Source organism: Arachis ipaensis, chromosome B6 (assembly GCF_059453495.1).
Source record: "Arachis ipaensis isolate K30076 ecotype BB chromosome B6, ASM5945349v1, whole genome shotgun sequence".
Lineage (NCBI taxonomy): Eukaryota > Viridiplantae > Streptophyta > Magnoliopsida > Fabales > Fabaceae > Arachis > Arachis ipaensis.
Window position 1 is genome coordinate 140,798,253 of NC_142441.1, and position 18,329 is coordinate 140,816,581.

General features: G+C 38.9%; 1 pseudogene; it reads right to left on the reverse strand.

Moving 5' to 3' along the window:
* Nucleotides 1-7,363: 7,363 nt before the first annotated feature.
* Nucleotides 7,364-7,990, reverse strand: LOC148562969 (uncharacterized; annotated as a pseudogene).
* Between the last annotated feature and the right edge of the window lie 10,339 nt (nucleotides 7,991-18,329).

Here is an 18,329-nt window from a genome sequence, read left to right on the forward strand (position 1 = left end):
TCACAAAACTAGTCATACTAGTAGCCACTTCCTTATCATATATATCCTCCAAACACCATGAAAGATAATCAAGTTTGTATCGAGGATCTAAAACAATGGCAACAAGTATCAAAGGATTAAACTTGTCAACTGGTCCCCAATATTTATCGTATTTAGCCTTCATAGAGCATGCCATAGTTCCCAATAATTCAGAATTGTTATGGCTCCAAGATGTTAGTTGAGAATGTATAGATGTAATTTCATGAAAGCATTTGTTTGAAGTAACATGTAAAGAACATGAGAAACACAAAGTAATCTCATAGAAAATTCTCAAAAAATAAATCAATAGCCTAGCATGTTGCCAATCAAGTGCCGTGGGTGGACCAACTTTCTTTTTACCCCCACAATCCTCTCCAAACCATCTAAAGAAATCAGTTTCTTGATCATAAAGTCTATCAAAAGCTTTTTCAAAATTTTCAGCATGTTCCAACATTAGATAGGTGGAATTCCATCTAGTTGGAACATCTAAACAAACAAGACTTTTAGACTCTATCAACTCAGCCTCAATGCATTCTTTAAATTTTTTAATTCTTTGGGGAGAAGATCTAATATACCTAACAGCATTCCGAATGCTTTCAATGGAGGCATGTTGCTCTTTAATCCCATCATTCACTATCAAGTTGAGAACATGAGCACAACACCTCATTTGCAAATATTTTCCTCCGCACACCAATCCACCCCTTGCAGCTAATTTCCTTTAAAGGTAAGTGATAGCCCCGTCATTTGAAGATGCATTGTCTAATGTGATTGTGAAGACTTTTTCAATTCCCCACTCCCTCAAACATGTCTCGATTTCCCTTCCTATTGTTTCGCCCTTGTGGTTCTCAATCAAGCAAAAGTTGAGAATTCTCTTTTGTAGCTTCCATTCGTCATCAACGAAATGTGTAGTTAGGCTCATGTAGCTAAAATTTTGATTTGATGTCCAACAATCTGATGTCAAACAAACTCTAGCACATGACTTTGCCAACCAAGCTTTAAGTTTTTTTTCTCATCTAAATAAAGCTGAAAGCAATCTCTTGACATTGTCATCCTAGATGATACAGTGAATCTTGGCTCAAATCGATTAATCATTTTGCGAAATCCAATCCCTTTGACCACTTTAAAAGGGTGTTCATCAAGGATAATAAACTCAGCCATTGCCTTTCTACAATCTTCCAAGCTATAGCCATTGACTTTGGTGCAAGTTTTGCCGGCTTCACCTTCTTCACCAACCTTAGGCATATAGCCATGAAGTGTCCCATTTTTTCCTACTTTTGTAAATATCCACTTGTGAGAAACTTTCAAGTGTTTATTCATAGAATTTGTGCCATGTCTAGTTGGGTGACATAGATATACTTTTCGACAGTGATTACATTTGGCCTTGTGCTCTCCATTAGTCTCACTAAATGGAAGCTGTTTAAAATGCGTCCAAACATAAGACTTTTTCCCCTTGCGAGTAGCCTGCTGTCCCTCGTTATTTTCAACCTTCTTTTCCTCATTAATATTTTCTGAGATGGGAGGTGCAACAGGAGTTGGGATAGGAGCAGTAGCAACCTCATGCTCTATGTCCATAGCTTTGTTGTCTTCATTACTTTGGACTGCAATAAAACTAGGATCTCCTCCTTCCATTTGTGTTTATCTAAACATAAAAAAGTTCATTTAACAATAACTCTAAAAAAGCTGAGCATACTTAAATAACTGAACATAAATACAATATATCTAAATAACGCCAAACATACTTAAACAACTGTTCAGTCTCATCATTTAAATTTTAACAAATAAGAAAAATTCATAAGTCATAGCATTTGGATCATCACTATACATTTACTATATTTTCCCCTGTTATGACGTCTTAATTAAGAAATGGTCTAGGTAAGCTTTGGCCAAGTTATCACCCTTGAGTTCCTTTTACTTGCTAGCTGTATTCAAACTCTGAAACAAAGGAATTAATTCGCTTTACTATCCTTTCTCATTATTTTCCTATCTCCTAACCATATTATAAAACTTAAAAGGAAAGCTTGTATACTCTTTTTTACTTAACTTTTATTCTAAAAAGGACAATATAATACAGGATAAATCCCTTTGATTATCTTAGTATTGATTATATCACTAGCCTAATCCTTAGTGGAATATTTCATTGCTAAACAGGGTGTATTTACTATATTTTCTGATATTGGCATGAATCAGAAATGTTTATTGGCATTTACTCACAATAACATAAAGTGCACAAATCAAGAAATTTGATTTTTAAATAACATCAAATTTGAAATTGAAGGAATCAATTATAATTATTGGTGGTGTAAATTATAAAAATCAAATTATTGTTCCTACTTCCTAAACAGAAATTTACAATATATCCCAATTCCTCTTATTTTCTAATTGCTATTTCTAATCATCAACAACTTTTTCCTACTTTCGTCTAACTCGTAACTCTCATCATTGAAGTATTCAAAATACAAACCAAAAAATTAAACAAAAAAAATCATTTTTGTTAGTTTTCCCCAAAATTAAACTAATTATGGCAAAAACAATATCAACAATTTTATCAGTTCTCTCCCAAAAAATAACAAAGCAAACAAAATAGGTGAAGTATTTACTATTTAGCACCCAGTAGGCCAGTAGTTACAGGAAAAAAATGAAAATCAATGATTTTTAACAAAAAAAAATTACCTGCTCTATGTCTTGCAATGAACACTGCGTCGGTGAGAACTCTGAGTCTCTGAGAGGAGGTTGACGGTGAGTTGCTGGCACGCGCGGTGGTTGATGGTGAGTTGCTGTGGTGGTTGATCTAACGTGGTGCAGAAAGAGGAAGAAGGTGAAAAAGGGACAGCGAAAAATTAAAGACGATTGGTGGTGAGAAGGAGAGAGTGAGGTAAGATTAAGAAGCAGAAATAGCATGGAAGTGTGAAGGAGGAGCTCTCCACTGACCGTTGGGGTTGCGGCGCTACGCCTCAGGGAAAAGAGTTTGAGTGAGAGAGAGTGTGGGTTACTGGGTTGTAGGCCCTAGCACCTGAGCGTTGTGGATTGTGAAAGTGTGAAGTGTGGAGTGAACATTGAATAATTGAAGTATTGAACACAAAGCCTGAAAGCCAAACAGAATGCATATTTTTTTTTTTTAACTAACACCTACACGGGTCCAACGAGCCGGGGCCAGGTGACTTGAGCCTTGGCCCGAACCCGATTTAATAAATAACCGGGGCTATCTATTGAAACCTCGGGTCTGACCGGGCCATAACGAAGCTGGGCCAAATTAGCCCCAAAGTCGCCGGACCCGGTCTGGGTTTTCGGGCCGGACCGGGTCTTGTGCACCCCTACTTACCATTATAACTTGCATTTTAATACCCTATCAGCCTATTTCATTAACAACCATTGTCCATATTACTTTTAACCAATTCAACAAACCTTGATCAACAATAATTATCAACATTTTCCTCATACATCAATAACCCCTCATTTATTTATATCAACTCTTCACTTATACCGCCCTTCATCATATATTTATCAACCTTCTATCAACATATAACAATTAAATGCCATTAACAAATCAACCCTTCATTAACACATATCAACTCATATAACAACTCTTTATTAACCAACACCAACCATATTCCATCAATATATATCAACATCAACACAATCCATCATAAATAAATCCAAGAGCATACCATTAATAACTTCAATACCTCATAATTCCAACACATATTCACCAACAATTTATTCCAACAACATTACAAGACTAATTATTAAATACAATAAACCAATTCAACTTATCATATGGTTCCTCTAACCTAAGTTTTCACAACACCGTAAAAATTAAACGTGTGAAACTTAAACCATACCTTGGCCGATCACTTTGCTTCACCAAGGCAGCCTCACAACACAAAACACAGCCCCTCCAAGCTCAATTAAAACAGCCACAAACCAAGCCTTGATCACCAATAAGCCTCCAAATACTCCCAATTCAATTCCAATGCATATATACCCACTTAAGCTACACCTAATTCATATACATGTTCCAATTTCAGTTTTCTCACTATAAATGCAGAATTGAGCTAGGGTTAGGGTGTCCTTACCATACCCATATGCTCAATAGCTTGAGCCCATAAGTCCTGGAAGCTAACTTGAGCCTAAAACACAAAATTGGACAAGATTTCACTATAGGATTTCAATTTCACCAAAGAAAGGGGAATAGAGATTTTGAATCAAATATAAGGCTTACCAGTGAAATTGATCGGATAGAAAGGTAGAGCTCGATGCGCTGAGCGCATGGCCGCGAACGGTGCGGAGATCGGAGCCCGGACAAAGGAGTTATGGTGGATCAAAGGTGGTGAGGGTTTGAGAGCTCCTCCTCCCTTCCCCAATTCTGTTTGTGTTCGTTGCATGCAATGGAGAAGAAGGAGCTGCTGTTTTCTTTAAATGTTTGGGTCCGGTTTGGGCCCCGATTCAACCGGTTCGGCCCTTCTGGTCCAATTTTGGGCCAAATTTTCGAAATTGGTATCAAAATTCTCGTTTCGACGAGCTCTATCCTATTTCGATATTAGTTTTGCATTTTTAGCTTTTCTAATTAAAATTCAATTTATTAACTAATTATTTACCGATTTTAGCCCCGTTTACATCCTACCCACCTAATTAAGAATTTTGTCCTCAAAATTCAGAGTTAGTTATCTGAAAAGAGGTGTGGGTAGTCCTTCGGCATATCCCGAGTTTCTTGAAGCTGACCTCGATACTTGAAACATCCATCTCCTTTAATTTAGACAGGCTTATATTGTAAGGCATGAATTTATTTTAGAAGCGTGTTTCAGGAGTTACGAAGTGTGGAGTTTCTGTTGGATAGGTTCGAAAGGTACGGAAGAAAAACTATTTGGCACGTCATTGACCATCAATACTCTCCAATAATTGAAATGGGATAACTTAGCGGGGTTTAACTTCTTAGTTTTTGATTGCTCGTCCGATTCTAGTTTATTGAAGTAATACTCGGAAATAGGTATCTTCTTCCTTCCAACTTGAGAAGTCTTCTTCCTAGATCTGCCTATCTCTTTTGTCGGCTTCCACAATGAGAATCCTATCACAATTTTGAATAACTTTTTCTCTGTTGTCTCGACTATCAAATTCAGGAATTAAGACGTTCGATGTTCCAGTTTCCAATTAATTCAGAGGTGTTTAGCATACTGTGGAGTCTCACCTTCTCCCTGATGTATAGTCTCGTTGATATCCCCAATAAGTAGTTTGCTCCGATGGGCAAAACGGACTTGATCACTTGATCCACGAGTTCCTAACAACATCACCTTTTGTCCTAGACCTTGGCAATCTATTACGAAATCGATAGCTATTCCCTTTTACTTTTAATGTAGAACCTTCGACGGTTGTAGCATTTCGAACGGCTTCTGGTGGTCTCTCATTTCTTTCTCATACGTCAAACTTGTGATCATATAGATTTCCCCTTCGTTCTTCACTTCTGGCTTGCTCAAAATATCTTCTTGGATTTGTGGTAGGTTTTAGAAATCTTAAGGTAAATTTGAAAATCCTCTCTTGGTATCTTCTTGATTCAACCGGCTTCAGCACTTTTAGTAGCTCCTTATCGATGTTATTGCACTTCTTAAGTCCTTGACTCTACGATCTTTATTTCGGCATTAGGCATATAAATCTCTTCTTAGTTCCCTCTTGTTTACTAGACTTCGACATCCTCGGTAGATCTTTATCGTCTTCTTACCCTTCCTGCATTTCGTCCTTGCTACGTTTTAAGACTGTAATAGGTTTAGTTTGACACCTTTAGCTATACCCTTGATATCCAATTTTAAAGTTCCAACTTACCTAGCCTTCCTCCCTCCGAAATTTATATTCAAGCATTTCCCCAGAAACTTCTTACTCAGGGCGTCCGTTACCACTTCACGATGTTGTATTTACATGTATCCTAAACCCCTCTGGTAATGTATCGCACTAATTCTGAGTTGTTAAATAAGTTCGGGTATCCTGATTACTGGATTTGGGGTTAATCCTTCTCTTGGAGTTCGGAAGCTCTCTTCATATTCGGGTATCCATATAACCGGTATATTTCTAGCGCGTTAAACTAATCATAGGCTTTGTGGTTGGCAAGAATTTAAAGCTCCAAAACTCTTTTTGACGGCGCACGCTTACATGCTTCATCTTCCATGTCCAAAAGTCCTGCTCTTAAGGAATCAACATCTTAACAGTTGCAACTATAATTTACACGTTATACTAATATAGGCTCGAGTTAATTTTCAAAAGGACATTAAGCTCAAAAAATGAATGAGCAATACAAACGGTGTTCGTAATAAGTCAGAAAGAAAATCTTGTATACGGTTAATCAGGATTATACCAAAATGATGGAATGCACAAGGAGAAGAACCTAGGTGCATCTCAAAAAAAGAGTTCAAATTAAATTCCTTTGGTAGAAAGAACAGAGCATATAGAGTCAAAGAAATCTCAGCTGATTCTGAAGAACATGGTTTGCGAATAAGGGCAACTCTAGTCAGAGCGAGCATACAAGATTCAAGGATTACGCGTTTATACTAAGACGAGCTCAGACTCATCCTGAAAGAAACAAAATTCATGCGCATAAGGAATAAAGTTAGAAAGGTAATCAAGCCATTTAGGAAGAGCTCCGGATAGAATGTTAATATAGGTTTCAAAAGAAGGATTAGATCGAGTCGCGAAGGTTCATTAGCACACTCTCTCTTCATAAGGCTTCCTGTCATTCTCTTCCTTCTTCTCCGGCATAACCGGCGCCTCCCACAAAGAAATAGTTGGTTAGATGATTCCCTCTTCTAGTACTCGCTTCCACTCATTCCAAAATCTACCGATTATAATAATGTCTTTGCTTGTGGTGCGATTGAAGTTAATCTGGCTTCTGGTACTAAGCCTATCGCAAACTCGCTTTCTCTCTGAAATGGAAGTTCTAACACACCTTCAAGAATTGTCTTAGAAACTCTCTCGTATGGGGATTTGGTTTCATCTTCACTTACCTCTTAACAATTAATAGCTAAATGTTGAATTCGCTCTATTCCTCTTCCTCAAAGTTTCACCGTCACTGGATTCCGAACAATAACTCCGCGTAGCCCTCAACACTCCTGATTCCTTAGATATGGTCTAACCTGCTTCCACTACGTCACGTAATCCTTAACCTTCAAGAGCCTAACCACTCCTCTAAGTTAGCTAAGTATCACTATGTCTCAACAACCAATAGTTTTTGACTAATCATCGACTTAGACCTCATGATTACTGAAACTTGTCATGCGTCACGAACGAATATTACATATCAGTGGTATGCAAGGAAGTTAAAAATTCAACTACTGGTTCATAATTACCTCGGGTCTAAAAATCGGATTCAGTTGCATTCCGGCTTTCTCTGTATGAGCATTTTCAAGACATATGTTCTGGTCTCCCGCACTTGTAACATACGCCTAATCCGGCCCTGCATGGTCTGTTTGGATGGTACTTCTTACATCTTGAGCACCTTAAGTCATCCGGTTAAGCACTAGTTTGCCCTTCTGAATTCGGATCCGAACAGTTGTTGTTCCTTTGGTCATTGTTCCGGCGCTGGGAATGTGAAGCGACAAAACGATTCTTTTTGAAATTTTGGTACCTAGGTGTAATATGTCCCTTTTTTCTTTGTGAAGGGTTCCCGGCGATTATTCCTTGCTACTTCAGTTCTCCTTGAGCTTTCTCTCATTGCTTGACCCGTGTTAACTTGCTCCGGATAACCCACTGATACTCCTGTATTCAGATCATTATGTCCACCTTCATATTCATTACCACCATCGTTACCAGTTCCAGCTTGTGGTTCCATCCCATCCATCACTCGGATGGTCGCAGCAGCCACAACACCAATGGCAGCAACAACACTTGTCATTGCGGTCATGATATCGGTCAAACTACCTACCAGTATGGTCACCTCATTAGCTCTCTATTCTCGACCTCGATTACGCTCACGACCGCACCCACGAGACGCCATTTGGTTCCTGTTCATACCAAACAAGTGATATCAAGGTGATCAGTCTCAATATCTCAAGTCCACTATTTCAAAGTCCCAAATGCATGCTCATGAGCATTCATGCCACATATATCAGTAAGATATCCTAAATAGCATGTATAGACACCCAGAGTATGCCCAGAGGCATAATCAGTTCGTCCCTTAGGCTCTATAAGAACGAATTGCTCTGATACCATAATGTAACAACCTACTACACAAAGTTTTATGCTTAAGTTGTAGAACAGAGGTAGTGTGGTGTTACAGACCTCTAAACAGCAAAATAAATACATAATAGAGAAGAGGATAATATACTAGGAGCCTTGAAACAAAAATGAGTAAGCAAAAATCGTAAAAACGAAAAGCGCAACGCTCAAAAGAAGGGATTACTTGCGTGCTAAGTAACCTAATCGGAAAAAGATAAAGATAAGCAAAACAATAAAGAAAAGCCAAGAAAACAGCATAACTAGCCCCTGACTCAGCCTGCGAAGCTAAGGCTGGCGAGAGGATATATATATATATATATATACATATAAATATACACAAGTATCCCCAAAGTACACCAAAATACCAGAATAAACTCCTATCTCTCCCTCAACCTCTAAGAGGAGCAGCATATACAAGTTACTTGGAGAGTAAGCTAGACACATATGTACATATTTACAAACAGAAATCCAAAATACACCCGAGAACTACTTCGCTTCAAGGATCCAGCCGCCTAGCAAGGAGCCTCTCGACCTACATCTGAAAAATAGCAACACAGTACGGAATGAGAACCAAAGGTTCTCAGCATGGTAAAAGTGTCACGCGTATAATAAATAAGGTCCTGAGAATGCCATAGGCAATCCTAGAACTCCGTTATTTAGTTATCCAACTTAATTACTAAACAGAAACTATAAACAGGGGTAGGTATTCTAAATCTACCTAACTACTCAATTTCAATCCTAACCTAACACCAAACCGTTTCTCCATTTCCTCCATCCCTCCATCATTCATAATGCAACGGAAACAAGCAGCCAAACAAGTTCACGAACAAGTAATGAGCAGATAGTACAAGTAGCAAGTACGACATGTAGCAGGTGGTATATATCGATTAGGCAAACCCAGGAAATGCATAGCGATCAAAACAAACAAATGCATATGATGCATGCTTGTTCTATATATGGCTAATGGGGCCCATCTGTCAGTTATCCAGCCAACCTAACAAGTAACCTTAGACTGTCCCCCGTCGCGCAGCCCCAAGAGCCTATGCATAGGTTTCACATTCAACATCAAGTAATCGCTCAATGGGGGCTATACATACCTGGGAATTTATACGTGCCCGGTTACCCTTACGATGTAGGGTCAACAGAGTGTCGAGATTCAACCTGGAACACGTGGTGGCGAGCCACGATTTTTACCGAGGGAAACTCGTATCTCAAATATCATTATTCAAAAGCCATTTTAATTTCGTTATCAATACATCATCAATTATCAAGCCTTAGCGTTAAACTTCATTAACACTCTTATTTTCTTCATAAAAGCCACCATTTATATCTTACGTCACCCTCAAGTTATCTTGTTTTCCTAGCTCCTTTTATCCACTAGACCTAAAACCATACTTTAAGCCTTAAAGGGAAGAAAATGGAGGTTTAGAAGTGGAAAATTGGTTTAAAACAGTCAAAAACCAGTCTTTTGCAGCAGCCAGCATCCACGCGTATGCGTGAGTCATGCGTACGTGTGAATATGCACACACGCGTACACATGTTTCTCGTGCATTCATTGCCAAAATTCCACGCCACGCGTACGCGTGGATGGACGTTTTCTCAAAAATGGGCACAATGCCCAGAAAGCTTGCTGCACCTAGTTTTGCCAACCTGTAACACAGATTTATACACCAAACTTTCAACGTCCATAACTTTCTCTATGAACCTCCGTTTTTCACAAAATTGATATCAATCAAAAGCTCATAGAACCGTCTTTCATTTGCAACAAATCACAACTCAATCTAAAATTTGTGGAGTAAATTATGGACGTCCAAAGTTCATCAAAATCACTTTTTACAAAATACTTCCAAACCTCATTTTCATCAACTCATGCTCCTTACCATTACAACTTGCATTTTAATACCATATCAGCCTATTTCATTAACAACCATTATCCATGTTACCTTTAACAAATTCAACAAACCTTGATCAACAATAATTATCAACATTTTCCTCATACATCAATAACCCCTCATTTATTTATATCAACTCTTCACTTATACCACCCTTCATCATATATTTATCAACCTTCTATCAACATATAACAATTAAATGCCATTAACAAATCAACCCTTCATTAACACATATCAACTCATATAACAACTCTTTATTAACCAACACCAACCATATTCCATCAATATATATCAACATCAACACAACCTATCATAAATAAATCCAAGAGCATACCATTAATAACTTCAATACCTCATAATTCCAACACATATTCACCAACAATTTATCCCAACAACGTTACAAGACTAATCATTAAATGCAATCAACCAATTCAACTTATCCTATGGTTCCTCTAACCTAAGTTTTCACAACACCGTAAATATTAAACGTGCGAAACTTAAACCATACCTTGGCCGATCACTTTGCATCACCCAAGGCAGCCTCACAACACAAAACACAGCCCCTCCAAGCTCAATTAAAACAGCCACAAACCAAGCCTTGATCACCAATAAGCCTCCAAATACTCCCAATTCAATTCCAATGCATATATACCCACTTAAGCTACACCTAATTCATATACATGTTCCAATTTTAGTTTTCTCACTATAAATGCAAGATTGAGCTAGGGTTAGGGTGTCCTTACCATACCCATATGCTCAATAGCTTGAGCCCATAAGTCCCAGAAGCTAACTTGAGCCTAAAACATAAAATTGGACAAGATTTCACTATAGGATTTTAATTTCACCAAAGAAAGGGAAATAGAGATTCTGAATCAAATATGAGACTTACCAGTAAAATTGATCAGATAGAAAGATAGAGCTCGACGCGCTGAGCGCGTGGCCACGAACGGTGCGGTGATCGGAGCTCGGACAGAGGAGTTATGGTGGATCAAAGGTGGTGAGGGTTTGAGAGCTCCTCCTCCCTTCCCCAATTCTGTTTGTGTTCGTTGCATGCAATGGGGAAGAAGGAGCTGCTGTTTTCTTTAAATGTTTGGGTCCGGTTGGACCCACGGGCTCGGTTTGGGCCCTGATTAAACCGGTTCGGCCCTTCCGATCCGATTTTGGGCCAAATTTTTGAAATTGGTATCAAAATTCTCGTTTCGATGAGTTCTATCCTATTTCGATATTAGTTTTTCATTTTTAGATTTCCTAATTAAAATTTAATTTATTAACTAATTATTTACTGATTTTAGCAGGATTTACATCCTACCCAGCTAATTAAGAATGTTGTCCTCAAAATTCAAAGTTAGTTATCTGAAAAGAGGTGTGGATAGTCCTTCGGCATATCCCGAGTTTCTTAAAGCCGACCTCGATACTTGAAACATCCATCTCCTTTCACTTAGACAGGATTAGATTGTAAGGCATGAATTTATTTTAGAAGCGTGTTTCAGGAGTTACGAAGTGTGGAGTGTCCGTTGGATAGGTTCGAAAGGTACAGAAGAAAAACTATTTGGCACGTCATTGACCATCAATACTCTCCAATAATTGAAATGGGATAACTTAGCGGGGTTTAACTTCTTATTTTTTGATTGCTCGTCCGATTCTAGTTTATTGAAGTAATACTCAGAAATAGGTATCTTCTTCCTTCCAACTTGAGAAGTCTTCTTCCTAGATCTGCCTATCTCTTTTGTCGGCTTCCACAATGAGAATCCTAGGTCAATTTTGAGTAACTTTTTCTCTGTTGTCTCGACTATCAAATTTAGAAATTAAGACGTCTGATGTTCCAGTTTCCAATTAATTCAGAGGTGTTTAGCGTACTGTAGAGTCTCACCTTCTCTCTGATGCATAGTCTCGTTGATATCCCCAATAAGTAGTCTGCTCCGATGGGCAAAACGGACTTGATCACTTGATCCACGAGTTCCTAAGAGTATCACCTTTTGTCCTAGACCTTGGCAATCTATTACGAAATCGATAGCTATTCCCTTTTACCTTTAATGTAGAACCTTTGACGGTTGTGGCATTTCGAACGGCTTCCGGTGGTCTCTCATTTCTTTCTCATACGTCAAACTTGTGATCATATAGATTTCTCCTTCGTTCTTCACTTTTGGCTTGCTTAAAATATCTTCTTGGATTTATGGTAGGTTTTAGAAATCTTAAGGTAAATTCGAAAATCCTCTCTTGGTATCTTCTTGATTCAACCGGCTTCAGCACTTTTAGTAGCTCCTTATCGCTGTTATCGCACTCCTAAAGTCCTTGACTCTACGATCTCTATTTCGGCATTAGGCTTATAAATCTCTTCTTAGTTCCCTCTTGTTTACTAGACTTCAACAGCCTCGGTAGATCTTTATCGTCTTCTTATGCTTCCTGCATTTCGTCCTTGCTACGTTTTAAGACTGTAATAGGTTTAATTTGACTCCTTTAGCTATATCCTTGATATCCAATTTTAAAGTTCCAACTTACCTATCCTTCCTCACTCTGAAATTTATATTCAAGCATTTCCCCAAAAACTTCTTACTCAGGGCATCCGTTGCCACTTCACGATGTTGTATTTACACGCATCCTAAACCCCTCTGGTAATGTATTGCACCTATTCTGAGTTGTTAAATAAGTTCGGGTATCCTGATTACTGGATTTGGGGTTAATCCTTCTCTTAGAGTTCGAAAGCTCTCTTCATATTCGGGTATCCATATAACCGGTATATTTCTAGCGCGTTAAACTAATCATAGGCTTTGTGGTCGGCAAGAATTTAAAGCTCCAAAACTCTTTTTGACGGCGCACGCTTACATGCTTCATCTTCCGAGTCCAAAAGTCCTGCTCTTAAGGAATCAACATCTCAACAGTTGCAACTATAATTTATACGTTATACTAATATAGGCTTGAGTTAATTTTCAAAAGGACATTAAGCTCGAAAAATGAATGAGCAATACAAACGGTGTTCGTAATAAGTCAGAAAGAAAATCTTGTATACGGTTAATCAGGATTATACCGAAATGATGGAATGCACAAGGAGAGGAACCTAGGTGCATCTCAAAAAAAGAGTTCAAATTAAAGACCTTTGATAGAAAGAACATAGAATATAGAGTCAAAAAAGTCTCAGCTGATTCTGAAGAACATGGTTTGCGAATAAGGGAAACTTTAGTCATAACGAGCATACAAGATTCAAGGATTACGCGTTTATACCAAGACAAGTTTAGACTCATCCTGGAAGAAAAAAATTTCATGCGCATAAAGAGTAAAGTTAGAAAGGTAATCAAGCCATTTAGGAAGAGCTCTGGATAGAATGTCAATATAGGTTTCAAAAGAAGGATTAGATCGAGTCACGAAGGTTCGTTAGCACACTCTCTCTACAAATTTCAGTTTTCAGTTTTCTCACTATAAATGCAAGATTGAGCTAGGGTTAGGGTGTCCTTACCATACCCATATGCTCAATAGCTTGAGCCCATAAGTCCCGGAAGCTAACTTGAGCCTAAAACACAAAATTGGACAAGATTTTACTATAGGATTTCAATTTCACCAAAGAAAGGAGAATAGAGATTCTGAATCAAATATGAGGCTTACCAGTGAAATTGATCTGATAGAAAGGTGGAGCTCGACGCGCTGAGCCCGTGGCCGCGAACGGTGTGGCGGAGACCGGACGGAGGAGTTATGGTGGATCAAAGGTGGTGAGGGTTTGAGAGCTCCTCCTCCCTTCCCCAATTCTATTTGTGTTCATTGCATGCAATGGGGAAGAAGGAGCTGCTGTTTTCTTTAAATGTTTGGGTCCGGTTGGACACACGGGCCCGGTTTGGGCCCCGATTCAACCGGTTCGGCCCTTTCGGTCCGATTTTGGGCCAAATTTTTGAAATTGGTATCAAAATTCTCGTTTCGACGAGCTCTATCCTATTTCGATATTAGTTTTGCATTTTTAGCTTTCCAAATTGAAATTCAATTTATTAACTAATTATTTACCGATTTTAGCGGGGTTTACATAGCAGCTTTTTGAAACTTCTGCTATGCATGCGTACGCGAGGAACACACGCGACGCAACCATTGGACACTGTCCAGAGGGCTCACGTATGTGAGATATGTATCCTGTATGTGGACGTGCATTTTTCTTTGCTTGCATACGCAACCACATGGCACGCGACGCAAGCAATGCTCTCGGGTTGAGCAGCTTGCATATGCGAACCAGTGCCGTGTACGTGAGAGGTCCAATTTTTCCAGGGCGCGTATGCGAAAGTTGACACGTGACGCGATCATGCACTACGGATTACGCTCCTCGCATACGCGAGTAGGTGTCGCGTACACGAGCCCCTGTTTATTCCAAAACTTTAATTTTTTATTCTAAATGCTTTCCTCCAGCTTTTAAAACCATTTTTACTCTTGTTAAAAGCCTGGTAGGTGGAAATTGAGTGGTGAAGTGTAATTAGGGCCGTGAGGAAGGTAACATGTCGATGAAGAAAGAAGTGAATTAATGATAAATTATGGATGATAATGATTATATGATTTTACTGATGATGGTGGTGGGAGTGTTGTTTATGTTATGAGCCGAATATTTGATAATGAATTATGGCTGATTATGATTGTATGATTATTGATTGATAATGTGGTTGTTGCACTTCCAAATATCTGTGATACGAGTTTTCCTGGTTGAAAGCAGTGACTTGCCACCACGTGCTCTGAGTTGAGACTCGATACTCTACTAACCCTATGTCGTAAGTGTGGTCGGACACTATGAAATTTTTGGATGAGCTTGCCCCCGTGGATAAATACTGGTGTGTGTGTGTGTGTGTGTGTGTGTGTTATATGATCATGATTGAGAATTACTTGAGTTTTGGGGATGCACGACAGAGGGACAGTCCAGTGGTTAGCTACCAGGACTTGTCGAGTTGGCTTTATAACCGACAGATGAGTAGGACAGGCATGCATCATATGCATCTATATGTTTGTTTGGTGTGCTTTATTTGGAATGCCTAACTGATTGCATAAACTACTTATTATCTCCACAACTTGTGTATATGATGTTTTATGCCTCTTATAAGTGATTTTGGAGAAACAGGTTCTGTAAACTATATTTTGGGCTTATTTTGGGTTCTCTTGTATATATATATGTATATATACCTATGTGCTCTGGCCGGTTTATCTTCGTGAGCTGAGTCAGAAGCTTTGTTATACATATCTTGGAACTCTCTTGTGCATATTTATATATCTTTGCTTAGTTTATTCGCATCCTTCTCAGTTTACGTTTACCGCTAACGTTGACGTGAGTGTTGCGCTTTTCGATCTAACGCCTTTGCTTTAACTTTTCTTCAAAGGCTCCTACATAAAACTTCTTTTCAACTATATTTATATATATAATTTTACTTTTAGTGGTCGTAATACCTCACCACCTCTGTCTTATGACTTAAGCATAAGATTCTGTGTGGTAGGGTGTTACAAAGGGGGGTCGAGGTGAATCAGCCCTCTCCGATGAAAAGGGTGAATCAAAAAAGGAAAAAGGTCGATGTCAGTAAGAGTAAAGTTGTGGATTTGACCGAGAACAAGTTCACTGAGAAAGAAATATATCTGGATCAGGTGGAGAGGTTTACTGAGAACCAGAAGATGTTGTACAGGTATAAGGGTGACGAAGATCTTACGTCGTTATGGAGTGGTCACTTCCCATTCATGTTAGTGTCTGATGAATATGGGTAGAGTCCAGCCGATGTGAAGGTTGTCCATTGTAACACCCCAACTTTTGACACTTTATGACCAATGTCAATCGTTTAGGTGTTACTTGTCGTAAGGAACTACTTGGCTCTAGACTCGGATTTCATAAGCAAATGTTATAAGCCTTTATCGATTTAGCGTAATTAACTTATTTATCATGAAAAATCATTCAGCTGATCACAAGGTTAATACTTAAAGTTATATTGCAAATAAAAACTTGGTAGCAGAAAATATATACATATATACATATTCACAAATATACATATGAGTTAAACTTGGAGATACATATCATCCATAAAAAAGACCAAGTACTACACTAGGTTATATACATATATATAGAAAAAAAAAAAGAAAGATAGTTCCAACCCTCACACGGGTTCCCTAAACTGGAACTGCTCTATTGAAAGATCCTATCACTCTAAAAAGAACTACTAAAGCAAGGAAAAGTAATATTAATGATCTTAAAAAGGGTAAAAGTCAGCTAGGTCAATCTCCGGAATGGTCTCCAGCTAGAGGAAACACGTACGGCACGCCAGGATTGAAACGTGGGTGAGGTACAGAAACCTGAAACTCAAAGGACTCCTCTGCCGATCCCATCTGGGGAGGGAGAAAAAAAGAAAAGAAAGATGAGAACCTAGAGTTCTCAACAAGGTAAAGAAGGGGACCTAAGGTCTTTGTCTCTAAGTTGTCGTGAGAACGAAAAGAGCAACACACAAAAATACAAGCCACAAATTTACATACAACAAGTAAATAGCATAAACATTTAGTAAATAGCAATAAATAATTCACACAAAGTTCATATGCACAAACAAGATGATGCATGCTTGATCCTAGCGCAGTCATGAGCTCATGCATCGGTTGTCTACCCGCAACCCGATGTTACTCGGGGCGAACCCTAAATATGGTTTTTTTACCGTGTCAGTCAGGCACAATTATCATCATGGGTGAACCCATTTCAGTCAAGATATATTGGCATCACGGTAAGAAACAGGCTATCAGTTAGGCAAACATTTTCGCATTAGCAATCTCAGGCTATCAGTTAGGCAGACACTTTTGCATTAACAATTTGGCACAAGGCCCATTCAACATACAATTTTCAACTTTTTATATCATTCATTGTTTCTCATTTTCTTTTCTTTTCTGTATACCTCCACATCACCTTACAGTTTAGGCATACTTCCGCATCACCAAGTAGCTAAACATACCTCCGCATCACTAAGTAGCTAAACGTACCTCCGCATCACCTGTTGATATTTAAAATTTTTCTAGGGACAACTTACAAACCTTTGATTAACTAAGTTCATACATTCTGCCAAAATTTGGACGTAACCTTTGGGTATAAATCAAGTTTTACCATGTTTGGATTAGAATTGAATTTGATAACTGGTGCACGAATTGTGAATCACACTTTTCACAACGCGTACCACTAACCAGCAAGTGCACTGGGTCGTCCAAGTAATACCTTACATGAGTAAGGGTCGAATCCCACGGAGATTGTTGGTTTGAAGCAATCTATGGTTATCTTGTAAATCTTAGTCAGGAAGTCAATTATGTTTATCAGTTGAATTGTGAATGACTGAGAGAGCATAAATTAAAGGTTACTTGTTATGCAGTAATGGAGAATATGTTGGAGTTTTGGAGATGCTTTGTCTTCTGATTCTCTGCTTTCCTCTGTCTTCTGATTCACGCACGCACGTCCTCCTATGGCAAGCTGTGTGTTGGTGGATCACCGTTGTCAATGGCTACCTTCCATCCTTCCAGTGAAAACTACGCTCACGCGCTCTGTCACAGCACGGCTAATCACCGGTTGGTTCTCGATCCGGTTGGAATAGGATTTACTATCCTTTTGCATCTGTCACTAACGCCCATCCTTCAGGAGTTTGAAGCTCGTCACAGTCATTCAATCCTTGAATCCTACTCGGAATACCACAGACAAGGTTTAGACCTTCCGGATTCTCATGAATGCTGCCATCAGTTCTAGCTTATACCACGGAGATTCTGATTAATAGATCTCAGAGATACTCATTCAATCGGATATAGAACGGAGGTGGTTGTCAGGCACACGTTCATGGGTTGAGGAAGGTGATGAATGTCACTGATCATCACCTTCATCACAGTTAAGCGCGAATGAACATCTTAGATAGGAACAAGCGTGTTTGAATAGAAAACAGAAATACTTGCATTAATTCATCGAGCCACAGCAGAGCTCCTCACCCCCAACAATGGGGTTTAGAGACTCATGCCGTCAGAGAATACAAAGTTTAGATCTGAAATGTCATGAGATACAAAATAAGTCTCTAAAAGTTGTTTAAATACTAAACCAGTAGCCTAGGGTTACAAAATATGAGTGGACTATGATGGATGATGCAGAGATCCACTTCTGGGGCCCACTTGGTGTGCTGGGGCCCACTTGGTGTGTGCTGGGGCTGAGACTTTAAGCAATTCACGTGCAGAGGCCATTTGTGGAGTTGAACGCCAGTTTTTGTGCCAGTTTGGGCGTTC